Source organism: Lissotriton helveticus, chromosome 1_1 (genome assembly GCF_964261635.1).
Source record: "Lissotriton helveticus chromosome 1_1, aLisHel1.1, whole genome shotgun sequence".
NCBI lineage: Eukaryota > Metazoa > Chordata > Amphibia > Caudata > Salamandridae > Lissotriton > Lissotriton helveticus.
In genome coordinates, this window is record NC_136057.1 from 580,632,195 (window position 1) to 580,656,311 (window position 24,117).

Sequence of the window (24,117 nt, forward strand, 5' to 3'; positions counted from 1 at the left end):
TGTGACACACATCTTGATACGGTCCTCATTGTGATGAATAAAAGCACTTACCTCTGTAATAGGCTCCATAATAGTTCCTGTGTCAGATAAAGGCACACAACATTAGCCCTAGGGCCTTTTTGTGATGGAGATAAATTCATGTCCTATGTAACAGGTCTGTATAGAGCCATAATTGTGATGGATAAGTGGATAAGTACACACATTTCCAAGATAAAATACAATGTAGTTTTTTTTGAGCTACCCAAGATGATGCACCCTACAAAAACACAGCATAATGTTAAAGCAGCTTACTGTTAAAGGAGCTTTCTGTTAAAGGAATATGCAATAACACTAAATCACATTAATGTAGTGTTTTAATGATAGCTACATTAACATGAACTTGATCAATGCAACATGGTATGACTCTGTGATAGAAGAAGCACACAAGCCTAAAATACACTAAAATGTGGTCCTCATTGTGTTGGATAAAAACACACAATTGTGACACAAAACTTGATATGGTCCTCCTTGTGATGGAGAAAAAAAACAACCATAGTAATAGGCAGCATATTTCCTCTGGCAGACAAAGGCACTCAAACATGTCTCACACAATTTAATATGGTCCTCAGTTTAACCCTTAAAGTGAACATAGGCTGAGGGAGAGGGGGGTGAATACCACTGAGGAGTTGCCTGCGGGGTGCATGACATGAGACCTGGCCTGTATTCCTCACGAGTCTCGTAATATGCTGCTCAATATGCTACATGTACTTCCTTGTTTTCAGATGTTGTCCTATTCCGTGATGTGCCATAATGAGTCAGGCGATCCGTATACAACTGTTTTTAATGATGCCTGCGTGGGGGGTGGGGGGTTTTGTCTTTTGTATTTTACAAAATTGGAAATAAAGTTTAAAAAACAAAAAGAAAAAGTGAACATAGGAGCATAATCTCAAAATCTCAACACAATTCTGTAACATGCGTCATGATGTGCCCTTTTTTGCAATACATAAAAGCTCACATGCTATACACATGGTCCCATGAATATTCGCCTCCCACGATGTAGTCCTCATTCTGATGCATAAAAACATGCATGTGATTTTTTTTCTTTCAGAGTGCAGTGTAATTGCACACAGAGTTAAAACATGCAGTGTGATGCTGTTATGAGTTTGACGGACTACTAATCATAAACAATTCATATTTACTGACACCAGGGGGGACCAGTCTCTCACTGGAATGCAGTCTTAATGAGGAACAGGTCTGTTTCTATGAAGTATCTTAAGGCAGCCTTATGATGGTATGCAAGTACATCACAAATTCTCTGCAATGAATTAGAAATGTAGAGGTAAACCATCAGGCAGTTTTAGTGCACTGCATGATATTGCCCTCTTGGTGATGGTTAAAGCATGCACATCTTTGTAAAACAGTGCATGAGATTGTCCTCTGTTATACATAGCTACTGTCTCATATTACTAACAGACATCATGATGTGCTACGTAATGTGATGTATCAAGGGAAACAATCTTGTAACACTTAAAGGCATCTAGTGAACATTGTACTTAATAAACCCACATTAATTTGTAATATACAATGTTATATAATCCTATATGTGATGGAAAGAAGTTCATTCTTGGTAACAGTAGTTTAGAAAATAGCACAACTCTGCAACAGGCGTAGTGGTGTCGTCCTCGCAGTGCTAGGAAAAAGCTCAGATATGTAACACACAATATCATACGGTCCTCGTTGCGATGGATAAAAACAAACAATTGTGATGCACACGAACACTTGATTCAAAGTATAATAGTAGCTCACTTATATAACACCCCAAAACACCTGTAACATTCCAAGCTATGGTCATTGTGCAGGGTATGAGCAATCCACTGGAAAGATTGTGATTGTGACCCTGCTGCGATTCATGTAGACAAACCGCTTCATACCCTTTAATCATTGGCTCAATTCACAACACCAAGTGCTTCGTTTATTATCATCATTTTGGGATACAGAGCAAGCTGCTTTTTAATTCACAAAGGTTGTCTTGTGGACTGTTAGCTTATAGCTAAGGAGGATGTATTTCAAGGAGTACCCTTCATTTTCTTTTGAGAATTCCATTTTCCTTTGAACACGTTTACATGCTTACATTTCTGGAAATATTACAAAGCAAGTAGAAGTAATAACAATCGAAAAACATTTTCCCCTGTCAAGTAATCCCTTCACCTATGCCATCTTCAATTTTTTGTCTGATTCCTTTCACTTCCCATCCTGGAAACAGATTTAATCCGGCACTTGTCAGAAGTGAATCTCAGATTGTTCCCTGGGTGGGAATGGGTTCAAGAATTGTTTGTGGACAGTTACTAAGTAACACATTTGGAGGCACACAAATACTATACAGAGCAACAAAGCCCTGTGAAGATCACTATCCACACACAAAAAAATGTTTGCTCACATTCAATAGTCATCTTTTTCCAAGAGTACATATGTACTTGTTCACATTAGCCTCTGTGCTTTTTTGTGATGGATCGTTCGATGGATGATGCATGTCCTATGGACCAGGCTGTATAGAACCGTCATTGTGTCGTATAAGTGCATGCATTTCCAAGGTACAATACAATATAGTTTTTTTTGTTACTCAAGCTCATACATTTTACTAATACACAGCATAATGTTATACATGCTTTCTGTTAAAGGAATAAGTGATAACACTAATTCACATTAATGTGGTACTTTTAATGATGGCTAAATTAACATGAACTTTTTCAATACAATATTATGTTACTCTGTGATAGAAGAAGCACACTTGTCTAAAATGCACCAAAATGTGTCCTCATTGTGTTGGACAAAAACACACAGTTGTGACAGACATCTTGATACGGTCCTCATTGTGATGGATAAAAACACTAACCTCTGTAATAGGCAGCATATTATTTCCTGTGGCAGATAAAGGCACACAACATTAGCCCTTGGGATTTTTTGTGATGGTGATAAATTCATGTCCTATGGACCAGGCCTGCATAGAGCAGTCAGTGTGATGGAAAAATGCATTCATTTCCAAGATAAAATACAATATAGTTTTCTGAGTTACCTAAGATCATACACATGACAACTAAACAGCATATTGTTAAAGCATCTTACTGTTAAAGGAGCTTTCTGTTAAAGGAATATGCGAAAACTATAAATCACATTAATGTGGTATTTTTAATGATAGCTCCATTATCATGAACTTGCTCAATGCAACATGATATTTCTCTGTGATAGAAACACACTTGTCTAAAATGCCCCAAAATATGGTCCTCATTGTGTTGTATAAAAACATACAATTGTGACACACATCTTGATATGGTCCTCATTGTGATGGATAAAAACACCAACCTCTCCAATAGGCAGCATATTTCCTCTGGCAGACAAATGCACACAAACCTGTCTCACACAATGTAAAATGATTCTCAGTTTAACCTATAAAGTGCACATAGGAGCATAAGCCCCATATATATAGGAGCAATTGCAAAGCATAAATGAACACAATGTTGTGACACACAATATGAAGTTGTTTTTAGTGTCCTGAACAGATGTTCATATGAAGTTGTGGCAGAATCTATAATATGTTAAAAATCTCAACACAATTCTGTAACACGCGCCATGATGTGCCCTTTTTTGCATTACATAAAAGCTTACATGCTATACACATGGTCACATGAATTGCCTACCACAATGTAGTCGTCGTTCTGATCGATGAAAACACTGTTGTGTTTTTGTTTTAGAGTGCAGTATAATAGCACACCGAGTTAAAACATGCAGTGTGATGCTGTAATGAGTTTGATGGACTACAGTTCTTAAACAATTCATATTTATTGACACCAGGGAGGACCAGTCTCTCACTGGAATACAGTCTTAATGAGGAACAGGTCTGTTTCTATGAAGTATCTTAAGACAGCCTTATGATGCTAGGCAAGCGCATCACAAATTCTCTGCAATGATTTACAAATGAAGAGGTAAATCAACATGCAGTTTTAGTGCACTGCATGATATTGCCCCACTGGTGATGGTTAAGCATGCACATCTTTGTAAAACACTGTATGAGATTGTCTATTGTTATACATAGATATTGTGTCATATTACTAACAGACAGCATGATGTGCTTCTTAATGTGATGTATCAAGGCAAACAATCGTGTAACACTTCAAGGCATCCAGTGATCATTGCACTTAATAAACCCGAATTAATTTGTAACATACAATGTAGTATAATTCTATTTGTCATGGAAATAAGTTCATTCTTGGTAACAATAGCTTAGATAATAGCACAACTGTGCAACAGACCTAGTGGGGTGGTCCTCACAGTGATATACAAAAGCTCAGATGTATAACACACATCATATGGTCCTCGTTGTGATGGATAAAAACAAACAATTGTGATGCACACCAAGACTCGATTCAAAGTATAATAGTAGCTCACTTATATAACACCCCAAAACACCTGTAACACTCCAAGCTATGGTCATTGTGCAGGGTATGAGCAAACCACTGGAAAGATTGTGATTGTGACCCTGCTGTGATTCATATAGACAAACACCATTATACCCCTTTATCATTTACTGGAGAAGCGTGGCTCAATGGTTAGAGCGGCAGACCCTGATGCAGAGGTCTGGCCCGGGACCAGGGTTCAATTTCCCCGGACCTGATAATTCTCGCCTCGGTGCCTAGTCTAATCATGGCTCCCACTCTGTGACTCTGGGCAATAGCTTGCTTAATCTCCACAACAGCCCCAGCAGCGCTTGGATGCCTGGCTTCACCTTGGGGGTGCCCAGGAGTGGACATTTCACAGGAAAGCCAGGATGGGTTCCACAGCGGTATGAATACAGAGCTACGAGGCCTCTGGGTAGAAGTGCGCTATTTAAATACTATACATTTACATTTACATTTACTCAATTCACTACACCAAGTGCTACATTTATTATAATTTTGGATTACATGAGCAAGCTGCTTTTTAATTCACAAAGGTTGTCTTGGGGACAGTTAGCATACAGCTACAGAGGATGTATTTCAAGGGGTAGTCTTCATTTTCTTTTGAGAATTCCATTTTCCCTTGAACAAGTTTGCATGCTTAGATTTTGGGAAATATTCTGAAGCAAGTAGAAGTAATAACATTTTAAAAACATTTTCCCCTATGGAATAATCCCTTCATCTATGCAATTTCCAATTTTTTGTCTGATTGCTTCCACTTCCAACCCTGTAAACAGATTTAATCTGGCACGTGTTAGAAGTGAATCTCAGATTGTTCCCTGGGTTGGAATGGGCTGAAGAAATGTTTGTGGACAGTTACAAAGTAGCACATTTGCAGGCACACAAATACTTTGCAGAACAACAAAGCCCTCTGAAAAATCACTAACCCCACACACAGAAGTATTTACTCACATTCACTAGTCATCTCTTTGCAAGTGTAAATGTATACCTGTGCACATTAGCACCTGTGCTTTTTTATGATGGTCGATTGGCTGGATGATGCATGTCCTAGGGACCAGGCCTGTATAGAGCCCTCATTGCGATGGATGAGTGCACACATTTCCAAGATACAATACAATATAGATTCTTTTAGTTACTTAAGATCATACACATTACTAATACACAGCATAATGTCATAGGAGCTTTCTGTTAAAGGAATATGTGATAACACTAATTCACATTAATGTCGTACTTTTAATGATGGCTAAATTAACATGAACTTGTTCAATTCAACATGATGTGACTGTGTGATAGAAGAAACCCACTTGTCTAAACTGCACCAAAATGTGTCCTCATTGTGTTGGATAAAAACACAGTTGTTATACACATTCTTGATACAGTCCTCATTGTGATGGATAAAAACGCTTTACTAATACCCAACATAATGTTAAAGAAGCTTACTGTTAATGGAATGTGCAATAAAACTAAATCGCATTAATGTAGTACTTCTAATGAAGCTACATTAACATGAACGTGTTCAATGCAACATGATGTGACTCTGTGTTAGCAGAAGCACACATGTCTAAAATGAACCAAAGTGTGGTCCTCATTGTGTTGGATAAAAACACACAATTGTGACACACATCTTGATACAGTCTTCATTGTGATAGATAAAAACGCCAACCTCTGTAATAGGTACCACAATATTAATTGTGGCAGATAAAGGTACACAACCCTGTCTCACACAATTTAACATGGTCCTCAGTTTGACCTATAAGTGCACATAGGAGCATAAGCCACCTTTATATAGGAGTAATTGTAAAGCATAAAAGAGCACCTTCTTGTGATACACAAAATATGAAATGGTTTTCTGTGTCCATAAGAAAGGTTCATATGCTTGATACACATGTAAAGTTGCGGCAGTGTCTATTACATGTTAGAAACACAAAAGAAAACTGTAACATGTGCTTTGCTATGCTCCTTTTTGCAATGTATAAAACCTCACAATTTACACACATGGTCATCTGAATTGCATACCACAATGTAGTCCTCATTTTGATGGATAAAAACACGCAAGAGTTTTTTTTTTTATCAGAGTGTGGTGTAATATCACAGAGAGTTAAAACATGCACTGTGATCTCGTTATGAGTTTGATGGACTAAAAGTCTTAAACAAATCATATTTATTGACACCAGATGGGACCAATCTCACATGAATACAGTTGTAATGAGGAATTGGTCTATTTCTATTAAGAATCCTATGGTAGCCTTGTTATTGTATGCCAGCACATCACAAAGTCTCTGCGATTAATTACAAATGAAGAAATAAACCAACATGCAGTTGTAGTGCACTGCATGATATTGCCCTCCTTGTAATATTTAAAACATGCACATCCATGTAAAACTATATGAAATTGCCTTCTATGATAAATAGACAATCTCTCATGTTGTAACAGATAGCATGATGTGCTCCTTAATGTGATGTATCAAAGCAAGGGATCTTGAAATCTGTCATGGCATCTAGCGCTCATTGCACTTGATAAACACAAATTAATTTGTTACATACAATGAGATATATTCCTATTTGTTATGGAAAGAAGTTAATTCTTGGTAACAGTACTTTAGGTACTAGCACAATTTTGCAACAGACCTAGTCGTGTGGTCATCACAGTGATAGGAAAAAGCTCAGTTGTGTAACACACAACATCATGCGGTCCTCATTGTGATGGATAAAATCAAACTGCTGTGATGCACAACATGACTTGATCCAAAGTATGATAATAGTAGCTCACATATATAACATACCAACACATCTGTAACACTCAAAGCTATGGTCATTTTAGAGGGCAGGAGCAAACCACTGGCAAGGTTATGATTGTGACCCTGCTGGTTCTTTTTTTTTTAAGGTTTCCAAAGAAAGTTTTATTCGGCTGACGCGTTTCAACCAAACTGGTCTTTCTCAAAGCCAATACATACGTGGTGATTATACCCTATCACCTATAAACACCAAGCTCACATATGAGTAAACATAGTGAAAAGACTTTGTTGGACCTTGTACGATGCCCAGAACCTTTGGAAGAAGGCCTGATATAAATAGGTCTAGGCAACGTAAATAAATTAACACAAGTGCATGATTTACCTTATTCTTTCACATGATCACAATATATAGGGTCATCAAAAATATATATAAATATTTATCTTAATAACAGATAAACATTTAAGTTCTACTAAGTTTCTAAACTTGTATAATTAATGAAAAGCACATACTCGACACGGGTACATTGAGAAACGCCACCCGAAAATAACAAATCCAATGCCTGTCATCCCAGCACACCATGCGCAGCCGCCACGCCGCCCCGCAACCATGACCCTGCTGTGATTCATGATGCTTTTTCAATAAAGGATTTAATAGCGCACAATGTTGCAATATGAAATGTGATATAATCATTTTAATGGACTAAACTATCAAAAACAACTCCTGCTTATCAGCACCTAAGGGGAACAATCTCTGTCAGGAGTGCACTCAGAATCGGGTACAGTCCTACCTCTATCAAGCATCTTAAGGCAGCCTTATGAAATTTTTGTGCAGTGAAATGCCGGCGGTGGGGAACGCGAGTCTTTCAATGAAGGGCTCAGCTCCTTCAATTATAAGTTCCCGATCGAGGTCCTCCTCTGCTGCCTCGTCTCTCCCTGGTATGCCAACAATGCGGAAGTCCTTGAAATACTTGTGTTCCCCACCGCCCGCATTACACTGCACAAAAATGTCAATGCATCACGGGTTCTGCCAGAAATCATACGCTTCACATGGGATGTACATCGTACATGAGGAGAAGAACCATGTGAGGCCCCCATGAGAACCATTCACAAAGCTACAGCTTGAAAGCCATTAACAAGTCCCCCCTGTCATCATCTAATTATTTTGAAGCGTGAATATCATATTGAAGCACCAGCAACCGCCGCGGTCGTTTCTGGACACAAGAGAAAAAGGACCACACCCCTTGAGTTCATAAGGCATCATCACCCGTGAGAATTCCCTCACCTCAAATGTGAATGACCAGGTCCTGGTCCTGAGGAGAACCCTGAAATCAAATAGGGTTCTGAAATGTGTCGACCCCACCCAGCCAGCAATAATCACCACCAATCAACCGACCCATACCGAGTACAAACAGGACATTTAGGCCTGGTGTAACTGTTTAACTGCGTCGCTGGTTATGGCAGGTGTATGTAGTGAAACACATAACTGAATTGTACCGCCATTGTTCTTTATGTTAAAATAAGGACTGGTCTATTGTTTTGTCATGTTTGGCCATTTCCTAAGTATTTGTTATATGTCCTAAGTACTGTTACCATTGTGTTGTTGATATATGTTTGTACTAATTGTTCTTCTTTAAGACATGAAAGAAATATCCATCTTGTTTGTTCCACAAATAAATGAACAAATAACAAGTGTAATGAAAACAATATAACTACTTGAGAATCTAAGGTGGTTATTTATGAATGTATTTATTCCAAAATGTACGTCCAGACCTTTTTCTTGTTTCCAACTTTCTAAAAAGTGGCATTTTTAAAATTGAGGATTGAAATATGAATTTACCATTCAAGATGGTTTTAAATTACTCTGATACCATTCATGACTTTCCTACCTGCTCCCAATCAAAAATTAACACTTATTAAATGTAATAAGGTACCCAATGGTATGCTATGAAAGAGGCAGGCCTTGCAATAGTGACTACCAGGACATGTCAGATTAAAAACTACATGTCCAACTTTTTAAAGTAAACTGCACCTTGCCCTATGTGCTTTTGAGGGCCTACCCTTTAGGTGACTTATATGTACTCAACAGATTGGTTTATGCTTGGTAAAAGGTTTATTTTGACATGTGGAAATGGCAGTTTACAATTGCACCCACAAGCTGCAGTGGTAGACCAGGGACAGGTTAAAAAAAGTCTACTTAAGTGGGTGGCTCAAAAAGTGCTGTAGGGACACTAATAGCATTTAATTTACAGGCTGTGGGTGTACATGCAATATCACTTTACTAGGTACTTGGAAATAAATTAAATGTGACAATGGGGTCTGTAGCCCAATTTTATCATGTTTTAGGGAATGGGAACAAGCACTTTAGCACTGGTTAGCAGTCCTAAGGCCAACAAAAGCAAATTCATAAATATAGTGGGGGTGAAGGCAATAAGCTTTGGGGATGATCACCCTAAGGCTGACTGGTCTAACAAGCATTGACTTGTAACACACTCCATAATATTTTTCTCCTGGTGATGTTTAAAGCATGCACAACCCTGCAATACACACAGGACTCGACAAATCCACTCGCCCGCTCGCATTTGCGAGTGAGAATGGATGAGGACGAGCTATTTTTAGGTCCTACTCGCCCTTTCTGGCGAGTAGGAAATCAAACTAACTTTTGTCCTATGTCTTTGAAAACAGAGCAAAAGTGACAAGATAACACAATTTGAAGGCATTTTTATTGCTCACAAAGGGATTGAGCAATAAAGATGCCTTTAAATCTTGTCACTTTTGCTCCGTTTTCAGAGACGGAGGTCAAGTGGGTTGCAGTCAGGTCGAGGGGATTTTCCATGGCACCAGACCTTCAGGACTAGTACCATTTTTCGGATTTGTCGAGCCCTGACAGTATGAAAATGTCCTCTGTGATGAATAGGCACACGCTCATATTACTAACAAACACCTTGATGTGGCTCTCAATGTGATGTATCAAAGAACAAAATCTTGTAGCATGCCATATTATCTGTTTCTCAGTGTGAATGGTACAACCACATGCAATTGTAATATACTAGTGATATAGTCCTTATTGAATAGAAAAGAAATTCATGCTTGATAGCAGTAGCATTGATAACAGCACAAATTTGCATCAGACCTAATGGTGAGGTAATTGTTATGAGAATAGGGTCAGATGTTTAACACACAATATCATATGGTCCTTGTTGTGATGGATAACAGATCACACTTTTTTGACACACTCTAAGATATGATCTATATGATGGCAATAGAAGCACAGACATATCAGGCACCTAAACATGTGTAAAACTCATAGCTACTGAAAGACAAACACCTATGTTTCCCCATTTTAAAGATCAAAATAGGTTCAGCTCTACTCTTGCCTTCCAGGTCTTATCTGAGCGACCTCAAGTTCTTATGTTGAAGTTGACGTTTAACCAGATTTTCACAATTTATGGACAGAATTTACTTACAAATTGTCAAATGCCATAATTAGAGTTGGACGAATGGAATACACCTTCACAAACGAGATGGAGATCCCGTCTGCAGTTTTACAAGTGCTACAATGCTTAATCCGGGCCCTACATTTTTTACTACTTTAAGAAAATAGCACATGTGGCTGGAAACTGAAAAGCAGCTCTTCACTTCGCAAATGTTCAAAATACCAACTGAATTGAGGATGCAGAACTACACAAATTCAAAGGGAAACACAGTGAAAAGATGGATATTTAGCAGTTAGGAACTATTTTTTAAAGGTATTGTCTAAATAATACACTATTTTAAATCCAGTATGTTCAGTTAAATATTCGCTGGATGAAATAAGAAAGCAGTGTTTGCTAAATGCATATGTATTCTGTAATAAATTGTCAGTCACATACGAAAGGGATCCAAATAAAGACTGTTTTTTTTTACAAATATATACTGTGCCAAATAGGAAGACACTATATGTAAAATATAATCTGGTCCTCATAAACAGACTTGTAAAAAAACACACACCGGTCCTCGTAAAGCTGTTTGCTGTCTTTATGTAGTGTGTAAAAATGGTCTTCATAACTCTTGGATACGGGACATGTGCGGTCCTCATAAGGGGGTTATGTCAGAAAGTCTCAAAACTATTCCCATAATCGTTTTTTGAAAATCTGATATAACTTTCATACTGTCATTAAAGTATAAACATAAAATGTATGATCATTTTGATTCTCTGATGATCAGAAAGGGTGGCCCTCATAATGTAGGTTTTTTTCACTGGTCTTCATAGAGTGATATAAATGTGTGTGTGTGTGTGTGTGTGTGTGTGTCAGTGTGTGTGTGTGTCAGTGTGTGTGTGTGTCAGTGTGTGTGTGTGTGTCAGTGTGTGTGTCAGTGTGTCAGTGTGTGTGTCAGTGTGTCAGTGTGTCAGTGTGTGTGTCAGTGTGTGTGTCAGTGTGTCTGTGTCAGTCATTGTACCTCTGTTTGGCAGCTTATCATGAGATTTTGGATATCACTTTTGATGATTTTTTTATTTGATGGTTTCCAATGGGGGAGTGCGAAAGCAGGACACAAATACCCTCGAAAGGCACTCAATAATATAGCCCTCCCTTACTGCTCTTTACAAAGGTCTTCCTTCCCTATTTTTACTTTCTTTCTCTGTGCATTTCGCCATCCGACTGAAGCTTTGTCCTAGCTATGGGATCCAGACAAAAAACTACATGAGGGCCTTTTGGGATCTATTTCTGCCTTCATATTGTAGCCGTGGACCTGCATTCTGTCCAGTTTGGCCTAATGGCTTTTCCACTTCACAAACCTCTTTAGTTTGTAGCCGTGTTAAAAGTACGGGTGGTCAGGGGTAAGGGTTCCATGATTGCCCTTGCTTTACCTGTGGATCTTTCTCTACAGTAGGTGGGATACGGGCACTTCTTCACTGAAGAGATTAAATATATATATTTTTTTATTGATGCTGAAGAAACATTTTGATCAGAAATGTCATCTAGCAGCAATGGTGGTGCATTTCTCTGTGACGATGGGATGTCAACCTCTGTTTTGGTTATCTGTTCTAACATTGTTAAAGTGCCCAATTGTGTGGTGTAGTTGTCAAAGACAGACACTTCTCTAATGCCAGATAGGTCATCAGGGATCCGCAGACACTATTGTCCTCCTGTTACTTCCCCTCATTTCAAGCTGCCATTCTCCCCCCCCCCCCCCCCTTTATCTATGGTCGTTCTCAGTCCCATCGTTGGAGAACCATTCCCTTGCCGAACTCTGATTCTAGACTCTAGATCCAAGAACTCGTTCTCAGGGAGCGATATAGACACTCTCCTGCGCTCTTATAATCCCTCTCTCCTTAACCAGCCATATAATCATGAACACATTCTACCGAACCCTCTCAGAATACCCAGTCGCAACACCAAAACTATAAATCACTCTAACCTTAAGCCAGTTCCCATGTCACAGCCCAATCCCTCTGTCATCACTCCACATCTTAAGTGCATGCTCATCAATTGTATTTCAGCCGTGAAGCATGCCTTAGACATTGCTGATCTCAACCTGTCTCAGGATCTCGACCTCCTCATGCTTACTGAAACCTGGTTAAAGGAATCCTCTGGTCCGATCCTTGACATACTAGTCCCCCCGAATCATAACATCATTAGGCTGGACAGAGCAGACAGACCTGATGGTGGGATTGCATGTATATACCATAATAGTATCATTGTTAAACAATCCCACTTTGAGGCTGTCACCACCTGCGAATACCTCTGCATTGACATCCCCCGCCGGGAGACAACCTCTCCTTCATTGAAGATGTCATGGAAATCATTTAGTCAAATGCGGGTCATCCTCAACCCCAAATCTTCCTCAGTGGAATGACCACTCTCAAAACCTTCCTTGCTGACCTCAGCCTAGTTCAAATATGTGATGGTCCTACACACACTCTAGGCTCGATCCTGGACCTTATAGCTAAACCAAATACTATCCAATTGGTTACGATTGCCCCGTGTGACTGGTCTGATCATCACTAGTTCACCTCCCACATCATCGAACCCTGGTCCAAGAAAAGATCACAAGACCAGAATCCCAGGGTTTGGAAACGCTCTATTCGAAACTCAAACATGGATGACCTGATCTCCATCAGCAAGAACACCTTGTTGCCTCCTCCTGACCTATACAAGGTTCATGACCTCAGTGATCACCAGAAGCTCTATACTGAGTATCCAAGACTCTGTTGTCCCACTAAAATTAAAAAGACAGTCCTCCTAAGACTCCAGCCCGTGTTGAACGATGGCCTAAATTCAGAGAGACGCAATCTTAGACTAGCCGAACAATCCTGGAGAGGATCCCCATCCCGGGAATACCTCTTGTTCCTGAGAACTAGAAGAAGCTCTTACAGCAAACATATTAAGATGGCAAAATGTAACTTTTCAGAAGCCAACTAGATAACGCCAGAAACGGACCAAAAAAACTTTTTGAACTGATCAAACTCCAATCCAACTATCTTGCTACCCTTCCGCCATCTCAAGCGCCTATGCTGCCAACCTGTGAACTGTTTGCCTCTTTCTTCCTGGAAGAGACTACTAAGATCGAAAATGAGCTACTAGCTCTACAAAACTAAAAACTTACTTTCCCTTGCCAGACTAACCCTACTCCCCTCCCTCCACCTTTTCCTCTGCCCGCCATTGTTCTCTCTTCCAAAAATATATCCTGCTGGAGCCAACCCACTCTACTCCATCCTCCTGACATAGGACTGTCACCCAAAAATAATGCTTGCTGGAACCAATTCACTCCCTATGATGATTGCACTATTCTCAATTTGCTTACTACTCTGAAACCCTCTAGCCACTTCTGTGACCCTCCAGCTTCTTCAATGAAATAAAAGGGTCCTTAGTCCCCCTCTGGAAGAAAATAGTAAATGCCTCCCTACATCAAGGTATGATTCCTAAATGTCTGAAAGCAGGGCAGGTTTTGCCAATTCTCCAAAAACCCACTGCTGACCAAGAGGACCTTAATAACTTTCACCCGATCACTCGCATCCCAACTCTATCAAAGCTCCTTGAGAAATGTTTTCAACTATGTAACCACATTGATCAATTCCAGCTCTTAGATCAATTCTAATCGGGCTTTCGCCAGGGTCATGGGACTGAAACGGCTATTACGCGTGTAGTAGATGACGCCCTAAAAATGCTTGATCGGATTGAAGCCTGCCTTCTAATCCTCCTGGACTTATCTTCAGCGTTTGATACAGTCAAGCATGATAACCTACTAGAATTACTGGAACGAAGGATGGGTCTCTCTGGTCCTGTTTTGAATTGGTTTGCCTCCTTTCCCAACAACAGAACGCAAAGATTTAAAGTAAATCACTCCCTTTCCAACTCCTTGCCATCCACTCTTGGGGTTCCTCAGGGATCTGCTCTGTCTCCCACGCTTTTCAACTTGTTCTTGGAGCCTCCTACGTTTTACTCAACTCTTCCAACATTCAGTATCACATGTATGCCGATGACACCCACCTTTACCTGAAAATCTCTTCCCCTGACAACATCAAATCACTGAACTCTACCTTACTCTAAACTCAACGCTGGCCGACATTTTAAGTTCAACTCTTCCAAAACAGAATTCCTCCTGATAGCACCAACCAAAAATTACTTGGAAAGTTAACAGCTCTCAACTGTACCCCTTACATTATTGACTCGGCTCTTGGAAATATACTTGACAAGTCATTGAGCATGCAGGAACACATTAGTGCAGCCACCAAAGGGGACAACTTTCAAAATGTCTAGTCTAAGAAAGATCAACCCCGACGACCTCAAGTCTGCTGTGCAAGCTCTAGTAATCTCCATGCTATAGTATGGCTGTGCAACTCTATGCGGGCTACCCAGATACAAGTTGACTCCGCTCAGGGCATCCCTGAATTCAGCTGCAAGGCTCATCACAGGTGCCAGAAGAAATAGCCACATATTGCTGATACTGAAAACTTTAAACTGGCTACCTTTGGAGGCTAAGATTGCTTGCATGATGCACAAGGCCCTTCACTTAGACACCCCGATGTACCTAGCCCAAAAACTGGAGCACTCTGGCAGGAGCCGATCTTCAAGGAGTTCCACCACTCTGTTGCTGAAACATCAAAATTCCACAAAAAGAAAATGTATAAATGGGCGTTTTTCGGGAATTGCCCCGAGAATCTGGAACACCCTGCCTCCTCACATCAGACTGATTCCCTCTACGGTGTCTTTCAAAAAATAAGTGAAAGCTCTGTGGATGAATGTCCTTGTTTGACGGCACCTACCTTCATTGACTTCCCACTCTGTTGGCTTGTCCTCAACTGCTGGTGGTTTGTTGCTCGTATATGTATATGAATTATTTCCTTCTCCATATTTTACTGTTCCTCTATCGTTTACAGTACCATGCTTATTGTCGTTGTTTTACCTGCAACTCTGTATTCACCTCTGTACAGCTGTAAAGCGCTGTAAGAAAGTGGCTATGTATATACTGTTCCAAAGTAAGGTAGTGTGCACAGAGTCCACAGTCCCCAGAGGTTTGGCAGAGGTTAAAGTAAGTTAAAACCTTACTCTCTAAAGTTGGAGCTTGGTCGAGCAGTAAGGCAGTATCAGAGGACCGTGTAAAGTATTTGTTGTAGACACTCAGTCAGCAAATGGTCCCACACACTAAAGAACTGAACTCTAGGCCAATTGTTTTGTATATAGAAATATAATATTTTTATTTTAGAACCACAAGTGGGTTTAAAAATACTTTCTCAGAATGAGATGTTGCAATTGAATACTTTCAAATGGCAATAGACTTTTAAATGCAATAGATACAGTTGTTGCAATATGCAACACAAGTTAAACACAATTAGAACATTGAGCTCAATGGGAATTTTAAGTAAAATGTAATAACAGTTACTATACGTAGGTTTTTCTTACTCTGGTCTGGATCCTGGATTCAGCCCTGCTGCACCTCCTGTAAACAGTTGAAAGAAATCGTTTTTGTTACACAGGCGATTTTTAAGGAATATTTGTATGTTTCAAAAATCGACAGAATAATTTCTGGCAAAAACCAGCCAATGTTATCCTATGGAGAAAAATCAGGTTATCGGAAAATCACAGTTGTAATTACTTTTTAAGGTCAGTGCTGGGCACACAGATCCAGCACTGGAATCTCTCCTGGTAACAGGTGAGTAATTTCGTTGTTGATCGGATGATTTTTAAGGAATGTTTCAAAACTCAACACTTAGAAGAATTTCCAAGTGAAACCAGTCAATGTTACCCCATAGAGAAAATGTGAATTATCGGCTTTCAGGTAAGTACTCGACTGGCAGAGTTACACTTCTGGGGTAAGACTCGGGTGGGGGGGGGTTGTCTCCCAGGGTCCGGGAGGTACAGTTGTTACACCCTCATCGGCACAGGGGCAGCCGGGTGCAGAGAAAGTAGGCCCAATGTTCGGCTATGGCGGGTAGCAGGCAGGTCACGTGGCTGTGGGAGCTGAGCTCCTGGTCACTTACACAGGGCAAGTGGGGAAGTAGAATAGGACAGATGCTTCACTTCCAGTGGCACTCGGGCGGCTTGGTGCAGGGTGATTTTGGGCCGCCAGGTGCCCAATGTATTTCAATGGAAAAGCTACAATACGAACAAAGGCTGCAAGCTCGGGACGAAGATTCTCCAGGTGCGACCACCACTTCGAAAGGTAAGTTGGGAAGCTGTAGGTTGGGAAGGCCGGGGTGCCGGGTTGTCTTTTGGTGTCGGGAAATCTTACCTTCTGCTGATCGCGGTTGGAGGGCTCCCTGGTTGTGAGGCTGCAGGGGTCATCCGGAGAGTTGAGGAGGGTCCTTGGGTGCTGGATTCGTGATCAGTCGCCGGGGGGACGTCCTCGTGGTCTTTGTTTACTCGGGCACGGGTGGGTGCAGAGTGTGCTGGATTCGCGGTTCCTGGCTGGCACCAGGGGTCGTTGATCTTGGAGCAGAACCACTGCTCGTGGGAATCCCAGTCTTTGGATGAGCAAGACAGTCCGGTCCTCTGGTGTTTCGGAAGTTGCTGACCACAGGAGACACCGTGATTTAGCAGGAGCAGGTTTGAGGGTCGACAGGCCTGTAGGGCTGGGGCCAAGTCAGTTGGTGTCGTTCTCTTGTTAGCAGCTGCACAGCAGGTCTTCTTTCTTCTTGTTCTTCTTGTTTCGGAATCAGGATCTGAGGAAGGAAGGTTCAGGGTGCCCCTAAATACTAAATTTAGGGGCGTTACAGGTATGGGAAGGGCAGGAACCATTGGGTCCCTTCCCTGGGATGAGTACACCCCCTATCCTCCCACTCTCCAGTGGGAGGGGGCAGGAGCCTGTCTCTGATAGGGTAGGGCTCCCCATCCTCAAGATGGCGAGAGCCCGGAGTTGTGCTTCACCTCACTTCCCCCACCTGAGGGGGGGGGTTGGCAGAAGCTGGCACACCCCCTTTCTTCACTTAGGTTTTCCCGCCTGTCTTCCCGCCAGAGTGGGGGCCAGTTGCTGAGTACAGCAAGTGGCCTGGAGAAGCTCACAAAGGCAGCATGCCTTTGAAGCTCCCCTGCCCATCCTGGGGGTGCAGGCCTAGCACCTCGCCCCAGCATGTGCACGAGAACGGATGGCTCTCTACCCATGGGTCCAGTAACATGTCTGCTGGGTGGTAGCCTTTCTGTCAGGACGCTGGTTGTGGGTTAGGTTCAGGGGGCAACTCTAAGTTGCCCTCTGTTGTGCATGTTACATTTAATCCCACACTGGTATCAGTGTGGATTTAATGTGCTGAGAAGTTTGATACCAAACTTCTCAGTCTTCAGTGTAGCCATCATGGTGCTGTGGAGTTCCTGAAGACGACCTCCCAGCACCATATACTCTTAATGGCAGCACTGCACTTACAGTGCCCATGAATGGACCTGGGTACTGTAGGGATACAGGGCTCATGCCCTTATACTTACACTACTGGCATAGGGAACCCAGCTAGAGGGGTGACTGAGGTATGCCAGGGCAGTGTGTTGTGGGCATGGCACACAGGGATGTGTGATCAACACACAGGAATACAGGGGGGTCTAGAAGCCAGCTGATCTGGCTAGGCTATCAAGCCAAAAGGTACCCAAGTCACCACAGATCAGCCTTAAAAGCGGGAACAACTGAGGAGGAGCCAAGACGGCATCCAAGATGGCAGCTTAGAAGTCCGGCTCCGCCGCTCGCCCTCTCCCTCCCTAACATCCTGTAATTTCTCCTGAGTCAGCACCATACCCCCACACGGCGGAAATAGCGCGCTGCCCATCCATGTAACTCCGGACTCGCGATCGCTCCGGATGGCTGAGTAACGTCGTCGCAAACAGAGCGGCCTGCACCAGCCGTGAGCCTGGACCTTGCGTTATGCCGTGGCCGGGGTGGAAGTGATCAACAGCGGATGCGGCCGACAGTAATGGCCGGTTGACCCCCGCGGAGGTCGCAATTTGTGGCTTGTTTACAGACGCTGGCGGAGAGCGGTACTAGTGCTTGGACCTCCCGGCACGCATCTGGCTGATTTTCCCTGCGCCGGAGCGCCCGAGACCAGGTGATGTTCCGGCCGCCCGCGTTGCATCTTGTGCTGTGCTGCTCGGGGTGCTGCAGTCCTCAGTGAGATCGCCGGCCGGTCGTGGCAGGCGTTGGACTATGTATCTCTCCTGGACATGGTGGGTAAGAGGCTGGTGGAGCTGCATTTCTGTGGGTCCTATTTCACTCCGCTCTGGCCACCACAGGTTCTAGCTGGAGGTAGTGAGTCTCCGACAGCCTGCTGCGATGTTTACTATCCTGACTGGGGAGCTCCCGGGGGCGATGAGCGTTGCCGCCGTTGACAGTGAAGAACGAGAGTACACACTGAGAGATGTCCTCCTGGCTGTTCATGACTTTCATTCCTCCCTGACCTGTCTGCTGTTGGCTCTACATGACTCGCTGGCGTCTATTGTTCCTATCCTGGGGCCTGAGAGCGCTGATGAGACCGTGATGGTTTGGTCGCCTGTTTCTGCTAAGTCGTTTGTCACCGTGGATTCCTTGGGACATGAGATCCTGGATTTCGCCTACAGTGAACCTGCCGGCGTGATTTGTGCGACCGCCTTTCCTTCTGGCTTTCCGACATATACACATGCCATCACACAGTATCGCCGGGCCCTCTTACCACCGGACTGTGACTATTGGAGACAGAGATTTGCTACTGCACGACTGCTTTTGCTGAGTGCCTGGGTGGCTCCTGAGATGCTGATTTGGTTACCGAGACTGCCTGCCTATGGAACTGCTGGGTCGGAGTGTTTGCCCGCTTTTACTCGGACTGGCCAGGGATGAGCAACGCATGATTGTTTTTCTGATTTGATGCCTTTGATGATAACGCTATACTTGGCTTGCTATTGTGACTTTGGGGGTGTGTCGCGGACACACGATGTTGGTTACCTTCCCTCTTGGGGAGCTTATACTCTCTTCTGGGAGGTGGTGGGAGGGGGGGGATGGGGGGCGGGCGCAGGGATCCTCCTCCATTTTCTTGTAACGGGGTTTTAGTGCTTGGGGCGACAGGCATGCCTATAGGGGGGGGGTGGGCCGTAGCCTTCTGCTGGTATGCGGGGTGGGGGATGGGCTTTGTTTTTTCTTCTCCTTTGTTTCTATGGCCCTTGTTTTTCTCTTTTGTTTGTCTCTTTTTGTCTTTTCCATACTGTAGTTTCGAGGGGGGGGTCCATTTCTGTTCTTTCTGGGTTGGAATCTGGTGGGATGCATTTGCATTTGTTTTATACCATCTGTTGATCCTGATGGGTGGGGCGTAGGGCTGGCTCATAGCTCTCGGGCACTGTCATATTCTGATTTACGTGTAGCTAAGATGGCTTTCCGTCCCGTTGATATAGAGTGCGAATGTCCTATCTCATGACTTATTTCGTAATTGACTTGCTTGACTATATATTCTCGGATCCTTCCTCCCATATCATAAAAAGGAAGCCTTTCATATCCTGATATTTGTGGCCGTGTCCACGTGTAACTCCTGTTCTTCCGATTTTATTATGATCTCAATTTATATTCAAAACCTGGTCGACAAGATCCATACCATCCAATAGTGGATTACCATCAAAGAAGACTTAGTGATCAGTCATATCATCTGGCTGTCCACCTTGTGAATAGGCTAGTCCCTTGATCATCGAGACTAATCGCCACACAATCTGTTAGTAATATTGGATCTGGTCCATGGTTGTCTATGAACCGCCTTCTGATTGCGAATCTTGGATGGTTCTAAAGATAGTGAAAACTCAGTGCAACATAAACAAAATGTGGTGAGTTAAAATAGGATGGTGCGTTCTCATAAAGCAAACTTTATTCCATAGCAGGGCACATCCCCTAATTAAAAACCAGAACAGTGCAAAAGAGAGTATCAACAAATATCTGTCTGGAAAAGGGCCAACATGTTTCTGCCCGACGGGCAATCAATCCCTACCTAGGCTTTCATCAGGGCCTCTGCTCTCAAAATGTTGCTACCGTTATCAAATAATATGACCAAATCAAAATCACAAATAATAACAAACTTGAAAATTGGAAATGATACAACCTGTACCAACCGTAATACACTAATCCTCCATGTCAATGACTTTTATGAATCCGATATGACAGGGGAAAGGACCTCACCTGGACCGTGCTCAGGTCTACGAGGTCCCGCTCTCTCCATCGGTACCTCAAGCTCACTCCTGAGACTTGGGGGATGTGTGCCATGTCGACTTTGTTTTGTTCTGCACCAGGACACTCAGCCTGCAAAGGCAGTGTGTGTCAGGGTACAGGGCCTCTAAGGGTGGCACAATAAGTGCTGCAGCCCTTAGGGGGCTTCTCTGGCCACAGTGCACTAGTTACCTAGAGTACCATTTACCAGGGTCTGACATGTGGCCAGAGATGCCAATTGGGTTTAGGTTTCAACGCAGTCTTAAGGAAGGAACACAGACCCCTGGGTACCTGATTGGCAGGAGCCCAGGGCACATTCAGTCAATCTACATCAGCAATTCAGCAAAAAAAGGAGGCATACCATGCAAGAAAGATGGCACTTATTCACAAGCCCACTAATACCCGCTTGGGTCACTTTTGCGTTATATAAAACTTTATAAATAAATAAAATAAGGCTATTAGATAGAATTAGTGAATCCTATTTATTTGAGATAAACGTACTGACAACAAAGCAGAGGAACAATCGCCTTTCATTCAAGTTACTAAATGTCGCTGATCAGTGAAGGTTTGAATTCTTGTGAGGAGGCAACCTGAATGTCTGTGTGGGGTTCCATTGAAAATGGTCAATAAAATTGAGTGACTGTAGCTTAGGCGTAACTAAACCTATGAGGCTGGTAGATCATATGTTTTTGTTGGTATGTGCCATTATAGGCTATCGGAGAGGTAGTTTTGAACCAGCTGTTTACTGCTTTGAAAACTAGTGTCTGAAGCGGCTTGGCTTTGTTAGGATGGAGTAGTAGTTAATCTTGGTAAGAGCTCCCAACCCTACAGCTGAATCCTACACTACATGATATGTAGGAATTCGTGACAGACCCCCATGATTGATCCTGCGTGTTTCATGAGAGCGAGGTACCCCTGATTGCTGCCCGACACTTCAGTAAGACCAAGAGTTGGCAGAGCAGGGACCTGCGCATTGAGACCTGTATGGGACGCTGACAGTGGAGCAGGTGCTTTGCCCTGATCTAGCGACTGAAGAAATTATGTTCTCTGTGCTGAAGGCCCCCCTGGAGTGACACAGACCCGCTGGCTCCTCTTCACCACCTTAGCTGATTGGGTGTGAAGGAGAGCTGTGCCGCTGCCCAGAGGAAGCTGTGATGACCCCATGCGGTAGGTGGGGTATGCGCTGCGCACAATGGCGGTGGAAGCTGCCTACTGTGAGCTCCAATGAGAATGAACTTGGTCTTCGTTTCTGATGCCTGGTGTTTCCACATTGCTAAGGTAGGACTGCCGTTCTTCATCTCAGGCAGTGGATGACGGAAGCCTGTTCGATGGTTGGAGGTGCAGCTGCCGGCCTGCGGAGTCTGCTTTGAACAGTGGAGGCCACGCTTGGCTTTGCGGGAGGCCACTCCTGCTTAGATGAGCAGGTCCTGCAGGGCAGATTGATTTTTACACACACACACACACACACACACACTCTCCGCACTCTCCTGGTGAATGTCTCTCCACACAAAAACTGGAGATGAAAAGGGTGCAGCATTCCAAACTCAGTATGGGTTTCCCCAAGTGTGGGCTCCTTGGCCTGAATAACTTCTCCCTCTTAAATTTACCTTTCTTTCACTACCCTCCTTGCTCCCATTCCAGTCCCACAGTTCATCTCACCTGATCTCTTCATAAAGGTTCAACAATCTCTGGAGTAATTGGGTAGCTTGTTCTGCAGCCCGATCAAGAAACTGACTCAAGAGATGCCTCCGTACTGACAGCACATCTTCTGGCACGGAGTGCTCTGGAATGCCTCCATTCTGAATCCTTTCTCTTATTCAGCAGCCATCAAGTCTTCTGCAAGAATTTTGCATTCAAACAGGGAGTTCCTGCTTCAGCATCTGGAGCGACTGGGGGTTCTTTTCTCCTCTGTCCTCTACAGAGTATTGCCTTTGATCCACAGGGTGTATACAAGAGGTGGAGTTTAAATAAGACTTGAGCTATAGATGCCCTCTTCCTCTGCCTTCAGGGCATCGACCCTAAGACATTAAGCAAACCTATTGGAAGACTAAAAGTTTTGATCAGCACAACCAGGAAATGTTAACCGTTTAACCACCACTTAAATTGATGTGTTTTATGTGACCGTGACTGATAGAAATAGTTGTCCCCTAAACCTTTTTCCATTTTGATTTGCAGATATTCTTGAGGAAGTAGGTAGAGTTCCTCTAAAACTCCATTTAATAATATCCAAAAATTAGAAAGCCACTTTTTTTAATTATCAAGGATTAGTTACCAGCCTGCCGCTTCCATATTAACCGATTGTCTCACAGGTTGTTAATCGCCTTTTAGTGGAGATATGCAATTTATGTTGTCAGCCTCTTCCAGATCAGTATTTTTTAGGTCGAGCCAGGGCAGCGCATGCGCTGCTCTGCGAGGCATGCTGTATTCAGGTATGGACTTGAAGCTCCGCCCATCTTTTCAATTGGCTCCTGTTACTGTGCTTTCTAAATGGTTACTTCTGATTCGTTAATACGCTTGTTAGTCCCGTCTTGTCTACATTTGTAACTTCCCCGGAGGACTGGACTTTTTAATTGTGCTGTTACAGTCTGTTTTAGCTACAGTCTGTGAGCACTATTTTCTTTAATGTCTTTAATCTTACTTCTTTTGCAGGCACAACATGCTCTCCCTAACCCACACTGTTTTCATGACAGCGTGGCGCCCAATCATGGACGCTGCGCTTTATCTTTCAAAAATGCTTTCTGCACAGCGCTGTACTTCTGCATGCACTATGTTGCTAAACAAATGCTTTTTATTTTTATAAGCGTCCCATACTGTGCTTTTACTTTAATGGCGACCGCACCTTTCTTTTGACGCGCCGCGTCTTAGAGAAAGGGGTGTGGCTGCCATTCAAGTGAAAGTGTGGCATAGGGCGGTTTTTTAAACAAGCATTTGGAATGCAATAGGTCTCGCATTAGCACGAGTTTAAGCTATAAGCATTGTAAATGACCTTGTCATTTTATTTTTTCAAAAACCAAAACCTAAATAAAAGGCATTGTCATTTACAATGCCTTTGGCTGAATCTCACGTAAATGCGAGACCTATTCATTGCATTGCAAATGTTTGTCTTTAACAGACATCATGACCGAGTTTTTGGTATGTTCTGCCGCTGGTCTCTAATGTGCCTGAAGGAACGATATTTTTCTTACAATATTGTGCTTGAATTTCCTTCTGCTTTCATTGTTGACCATTAGATACCCCAAAGTGTATTTAGGCAGTTCATAATTTCTCTATTTAATGTTCTTACATGTGTTTAGTGCAATAAACACATGAAAACAATAGAAGTTGGGGACAGCTAAATGAAT

General features: G+C 42.8%; 1 protein-coding gene across 1 annotated transcript in view; it reads left to right on the forward strand.

Annotated features, from left to right (window-relative positions):
- The window catches only part of CMAS (cytidine monophosphate N-acetylneuraminic acid synthetase), a 312,398-nt gene that overhangs the window by 243,643 nt on the left and 44,638 nt on the right, over positions 1-24,117 (forward strand). The window lies entirely within an intron of this gene.